This window comes from Corythoichthys intestinalis, chromosome 8 (assembly GCF_030265065.1).
Source record: "Corythoichthys intestinalis isolate RoL2023-P3 chromosome 8, ASM3026506v1, whole genome shotgun sequence".
Taxonomy (NCBI): Eukaryota; Metazoa; Chordata; class Actinopteri; order Syngnathiformes; family Syngnathidae; genus Corythoichthys; species Corythoichthys intestinalis.
Genome location: NC_080402.1, coordinates 29650020 through 29656412, shown reverse-complemented (window position 1 = coordinate 29656412; position 6393 = coordinate 29650020).

Here is a 6393-nt window from a genome sequence, read left to right as displayed (position 1 = left end):
TTAAAAAAAAAAAAAAGACGACTTAATAAAATTATTCACTCGCATGTTTTAAACATTTAAACAAAGTACGGCACGATGAAAAAAATAGTGTCTGTAAATTGGTCACAGATGTCTACCTCATAACTATCGCGCAATTTTATTTTATTTTTTGTTACTGTCGCATTTTTCACGATACTTTAGACGATAAATAATCGATCCAAACAAAGGAAAATTTAAAAGAAAATGTTTAAAAGGGTAAATATTTAAAAAGAAAATCTTGAACACTCCTTGATGTCTGCGATTTCTGCATTGCGACCCTTGTTATATGTGTTTCACCCATAAAATCCCTTAAAAGTCCAGCTTTGGCCATTCAAAGCTGTGTCTTGACTCTCGGTGAGACATGCTACACGTTTTTGGATCAGAACAAGGTAAATACGCAATAATATTTCGCTAAAATTATGGTGCCTTTAATTATGCTCTCTCATGCTCTCACCTCGAGTTACGGTTTAGGGGTGTACTTTTTGTTGTTGTTTTGTTTTAAATTCCCTCCTGTTCAAAATGTTTCTTCTCCCAGAAAATTGAAATTTTAAGCTTTCCAATGATGTTTCACACATGCATATTGGACAATTTTGAAAGTTGACTAAATTGGGGGTCTCAGAGCGGAACTTCAAGTCACTTGAGTGTTTTCCGCCATATATATGAAAACACTCAAGTGACTTGAAGTATAAGATAGTGATAGTGAAGTACTGTATAAGATATATATACATATATCTTATACAGTACTTCACTATCAGTTGATGGGGAACGGGGCGTGGGGCCGCTCTGTACAGGCCCTATTTTCCAAATTATTCAAATATTTTCAAAACCAAAGCCGCTAGCGAACTAAAACCAAACCAGGCACCTCCCTTAAGCATATATGAGTCTCCATGAGCAGCGGCATCAAAAAATTCAGTCATTCCCTAATTCCCTAATAAAATCCCAATTCATTATTTGTATTAGGGCTGTCAAACGATTAAAATTTTTAATCGGGTTAATCACAGCTTAAAAATTAATTAATCGTAATTACCGTATTGGCCCGAATATAAGACGATGTTTTTTGCACTGAAATAAGATTGAAAAAGAGGAGGTCGTCTTATAACTGCGGTCTAAAAAAAAAAAAAAAAAAAAAAACTGCGGCCTAGACATATACCCATTCACGACGCTTGATGGCGCCAGTCATCAATGAATCGAATGCTGAACGCGACTCGGGCGGCCAAAGGGAACCCCTGACACGAAGAAGAAAGTGGTAAGAAGGAAAAGAGAAGAAAATACCGGTAATAGAAGAGATAACCGAAAATGGAGAAACTTCGCGACAATTTGGAGAAAAGTGGGTCGAAGATTGGCCAGGTTAACCGGTGTTTGGCCATTCCTTACTACGCGGCGAAACGTCCTACACAATGCTCAGGGCGCTTGCATATGCATTCACACGCATGCGCACATCGGTTGGAAGCGGCGAGTACTCACTATTTTTGTTTTTATTTAGTTATTTAGAACCTTTTCACAGCCTCAAAGATACTTTTTGCATGTATTACCCTCTCATACTTTTAACCATTGTGTTTTTTTGTGTTAGCTTTGAAGCAGTTGACCACATTAGTCACGTAGCGTATTTAAATCGTCCTTATTTGACATAACTACATTTAAGTATTTTCTGCAGGCATTTCTTTAGTACGTTATTCCTGTATGCATCTAAACAAAACAAGTTTAGAGCGCACGGTAGTAATTTAGGTGTCAAATTCGACTAATGTAGGACGTTTCGCCGATGTAGGACATTTTGGCAGAACACCGGCAGCTGAGGAGAAGTTATGACGCAAACTTCAAGTTGATGGTGATAAATGAGGCGGTGTCTTCAAACAACTGCAAAGCGGCTGTGAAATATGGTGTCACAGAGTGTAATGTACGGAGATGGAGAGCTCAAAAAGATCGCCTAAAAAATGCTCAGTCAGAGAAAAGCTTTCCGTGGTCGTTTCTGTATAAAAATTAATTTGGTGTTCAAAAAGTCTTTTTTCAAACTTAAGTCTTGAAAAAGAGGGGGTCGTCTTATAATCGGGGTCGTCTTATATTCGGGCCAATACGGTAATCGCAATTCAAACCATCTCTAAAATATGCCATATTTTTCTGTAAATTATTGTTGGAATGGAAAGATGAGACCAGACGGATATATACATTCAACATACTGTACATGAGTACTGTATTTGTTTATTATAACAATAAATCCACAAATGGCATTAACATTATAACATTCTTTCTGTGAAGGGGATCCACGGATAGAAAGACTTGTAATTCTTAAAAGATAAATGTGAGTTTGTATATTGTGACTAAATATTGCCATCTAGTGTATTTGTTGAGCTAAACGAAATGTTTAAATAGAGTTTGACCAAAGTCTTAATAATATTTTGCATAGCTATTTTGACTGGGAATGCCAGTTCTCTTTGCAGTGAGCGCTTTTCTTTTTGTGAACATTTTTTTTTTTTTTTGAGGGATAGGAATATTATTTTTGTTGTGCTTTCAGTAAATGATACTGTAGCGACTTAACTGTTCTGCCCAAATGCATGATAGGAAGTCGGGCAACCATGACTGTCAGTGGTGGCTGCAAATGGTATATCTTCTCTGCGTTGTGTTCAATACAGGGTGTTAAGAAAAAGATCATCTCCTATCATTCTACCCCACATCTTCTCGCTACAATAGATATAATTGTTGTGGAAGAGATCCTAAAGCTTTTGCCAATAAATAGCGCGGCCCCAATGAATGCCTGTGTCCACTCCACTTGCTTGTCTCTGCCTCTTAACTCTCAATATACATCAAACGGCGCCATTGTAGTCTGTTTGCGGCAATGCATGAGTGGGTTGTTCCGCGCATGCATTAAATGCGTTAAATATTTTAACGTGATTTATTTTAAAAATTGATTAACGCCCGTTAACGCGATAAATTTGACAGCCCTAATTTTTATAGAAGTAAAACAAAACTTAAAATGCCTATATAATTCTTCGATTTTACACCAGATGCTCAAAAATTACCAAATGTCGGAATAATCGCCTTTATTTTCAGGATCAATAGCAATATTTAATATATCATATAAGTATATAAGTTTCTGCCCAAAATAGCACCTTAATTTTTTTTTTTTTTTTTGGTGCAATTTTGATGTACGTTTTCAACAGCTAATAAATCTCTCAATTTTCACATCAGAAACTTAACATGGAGGAAGACACGCAGAATCATCTTACTGTTACTTAACAAAAGCAAAGTTAGCATTTTTCTATATACAATCACAACCTATTTGGGTTGAATTCCGATGTCATTATTGCCTCAGCATGTCTTGCCGGCTATCTGGCCCTCGTCGTTTTTAATTTGAAATGTTACATAAAAAATAACACGTAAAAGCCCAAAAAAATTTGTATGGACCCAAAAGTGTCTACATTACTATTTTTTTGCCAAAAAAACAAGCATTTGGCCAAAAATTACTAGATTATTTGAATGTAAAGTCACGCAATTGTGTATGGTCATAAAATCCAACATTGCGGCCATCACAAAACAAGTAGCTTTTTAAGTTGAAAAGTCTGCGTAAATGCGTAAATCCTGGAACTTCTTTAGATATTAACCTAAAACAGTCTTGGTTTAAAGCAAAAAAAAAAACAAAAAAACGGGCAGTTATCATTCATTTTACGTAAATATTTCAAGTTGAATTTACGCAAATTTTTTCCATTCATTTCATTTTTTTTCATGTTTCAAAGTGCATGCATGGTGCTATTTTATTTAATAATTACCTTGAATCCTCAACCAAATCACTCTGGAGACACCTCTGCCTGCTTGTATGCACAAAATCCTTTGTCCTGTTTCCACCTAAATATTGCGTTAGAACGCAGCGCGTGTTTGAATTTATCACAGTGAAAGCCTCCGCCTGGCCCGGCCCACTACAGGGAGGATTTTTTTTCGGGATAACCGCCTTTATTTTCAGGATCAATAGCAATATTTAATATATCATATAAGTTTCTGCCCAAAATAGCACCTTAATTTTTTTTTTTTTTTTTTGTGCAATTTTGATGTACGTTTTCAACAGCTAATAAATCTCTCAATTTTCACATCAGAAACTTAACATGGAGGAAGACACGCAGAATCATCTTACTGTTACTTAACAAAAGCAAAGTTAGCATTTTTCTATATACAATCACAACCTATTTGGGTTGAATTCCGATGTCATTATTGCCTCAGCATGTCTTGCCGGCTATCTGGCCCTCGTCGTTTTTAATTTGAAATGTTACATAAAATAAAACACGTAAAAGCCCCAAAAAATTTGTATGGACCCAAAAGTGTCTAAATTACTATTTTTTTGCCAAAAAACAAGCATTTGGCCAAAAATTACTAGATTATTTGAATGTAAAGTCACGCAATTGTGTATGGTCATAAAATCCAACATTGCGGCCATCACAAAACAAGTAGCTTTTTAAGTTGAAAAGTCTGCGTAAATGCGTAAATCCTGGAACTTCTTTAGATATTAACCTAAAACAGTCTTGGTTTAAAGCAAAAAAAAAACAAAAAAACGGGCAGTTATCATTCATTTTACGTAAATATTTCAAGTTGAATTTACGCAAATTTTTTCCATTCATTTCATTTTTTTTCATGTTTCAAAGTGCATGCATGGTGCTATTTTATTTAATAATTACCTTGAATCCTCAACCAAATCACTCTGGAGACACCTCTGCCTGCTTGTATGCACAAAATCCTTTGTCCTGTTTCCACCTAAATATTGCGTTAGAACGCAGCGCGTGTTTGAATTTATCACAGTGAAAGCCTCCGCCTGGCCCGGCCCCCTACAGGGAGGATTTTTTTTTTTTAAACCCTTGTCTTGTGCTAGAAATCAGCACATATTTTTGCTAGTGAATTAAATTTTATCTGTATATTTACTTGGCCTGAAAATACTAAACCATTGCAGTATATTGTTTTCGGGTCAAGACTGACCCATTTTCAAGTTTGGGTATGTCAAAAGTACCATTGATTTTTGCATACGAAAATTTGAAAACGTCTTAATTGTATATCAAGGTGTCAGTCCAACCTGTAAAACATTTCCTTTAATAGGCTAAAGGCCTGTTAAGTCAGCATGCAGGTTGTTGTTGTTATTCTTCTTCTTGTGGACACTAACTTTGATGTCCTACTCCTCTGTTAATTGAGAGCCGATTTTCTTGAAACTTGGGAGCTTTGTAGTATGCGTTTGTATCTATTGATCCTAAGGGCCCAATTTTTTTTTTTCATCATGGATTATTAATTAGTGTTAGAATTATAAGACAGTGAAGGGCAGCAGGTTAGGTTAGGAATTTGCAAGTAGAGAAGAGTGCCAACTGATGCACATTTTATGTAAGAGCAGAATGAGACACAATTATTAGAGATGTCCCGATCGATCGGGTCCGATCACGTCATTTTCAAAGTATCGGAATCGGCAAAAAAATTTCGGACATGCCTTTTTTTAATATATATATATATATATATATATATATATATATATATATATATATATATATATATATATATATATATATATATATATATATAGTTTTTTTTTTTAATTTAACCGTTTTCTAATCGTTTTGTATTTAATGTTACAGACATAATGTGTTACACTCTTCCAGAGTCTTTAGTTTAAGCTTAAGGTAGGGTTCGCGTTAACGGAGAGAATTAATATTTTTTACATTTACCACGTTACAATATTTAACGCAATTATTGCATGCGCTGCACGACCCACTCACGCATTGTCGCGTTCAATCTATAATGGCGCCGTTTTACCCATATAGTATATAGACAGGGGTACACATAAGTGGTCGGTCCGCATGCGCGCATGCGTACTGGACGTAGACAAACGCGCTGGCCCTCAACGGTTTCCATACGCTTTTGCGTACCGATGGCTAACCACTGTATTTGCGGCGGACACGAGAAAATAACTTCTCAAAATGTCGAAGAGGCAGGCCACACTGAGTAATTACTTCCGTGTTCCCCCACCCCCGTCAAAAGACAGACAGACGACAGAGATGTCACCGGAGCTACCGAAAAAACTTTTGCTGAAAAGTGGCTACAGGAGGTACCATGGCTAGAAGCAAATGATGCTTGCACGGAAATGCGGTACAAAATGTGCCGTGAGAATCCCAATGTCGCCGATAAGAGCAGCGCATTTTATGTAGGGTCAAAGAATTTCAGCCATCCAAACTTTGAAAAGCACGAAAAAAACAGAGCATGTGGCAATTAAGCAAACTATCGATGTCAGACAAGTGGCGGAATAGGGCGGAATAAAGGTAATGAACAGCGACATGCACTGACAAACGTGTTTTTGCTCGCATTTTACAAAGCTAAACATGCACGTTCAATGAGGTCTTATGAGGAGGACATTCCACT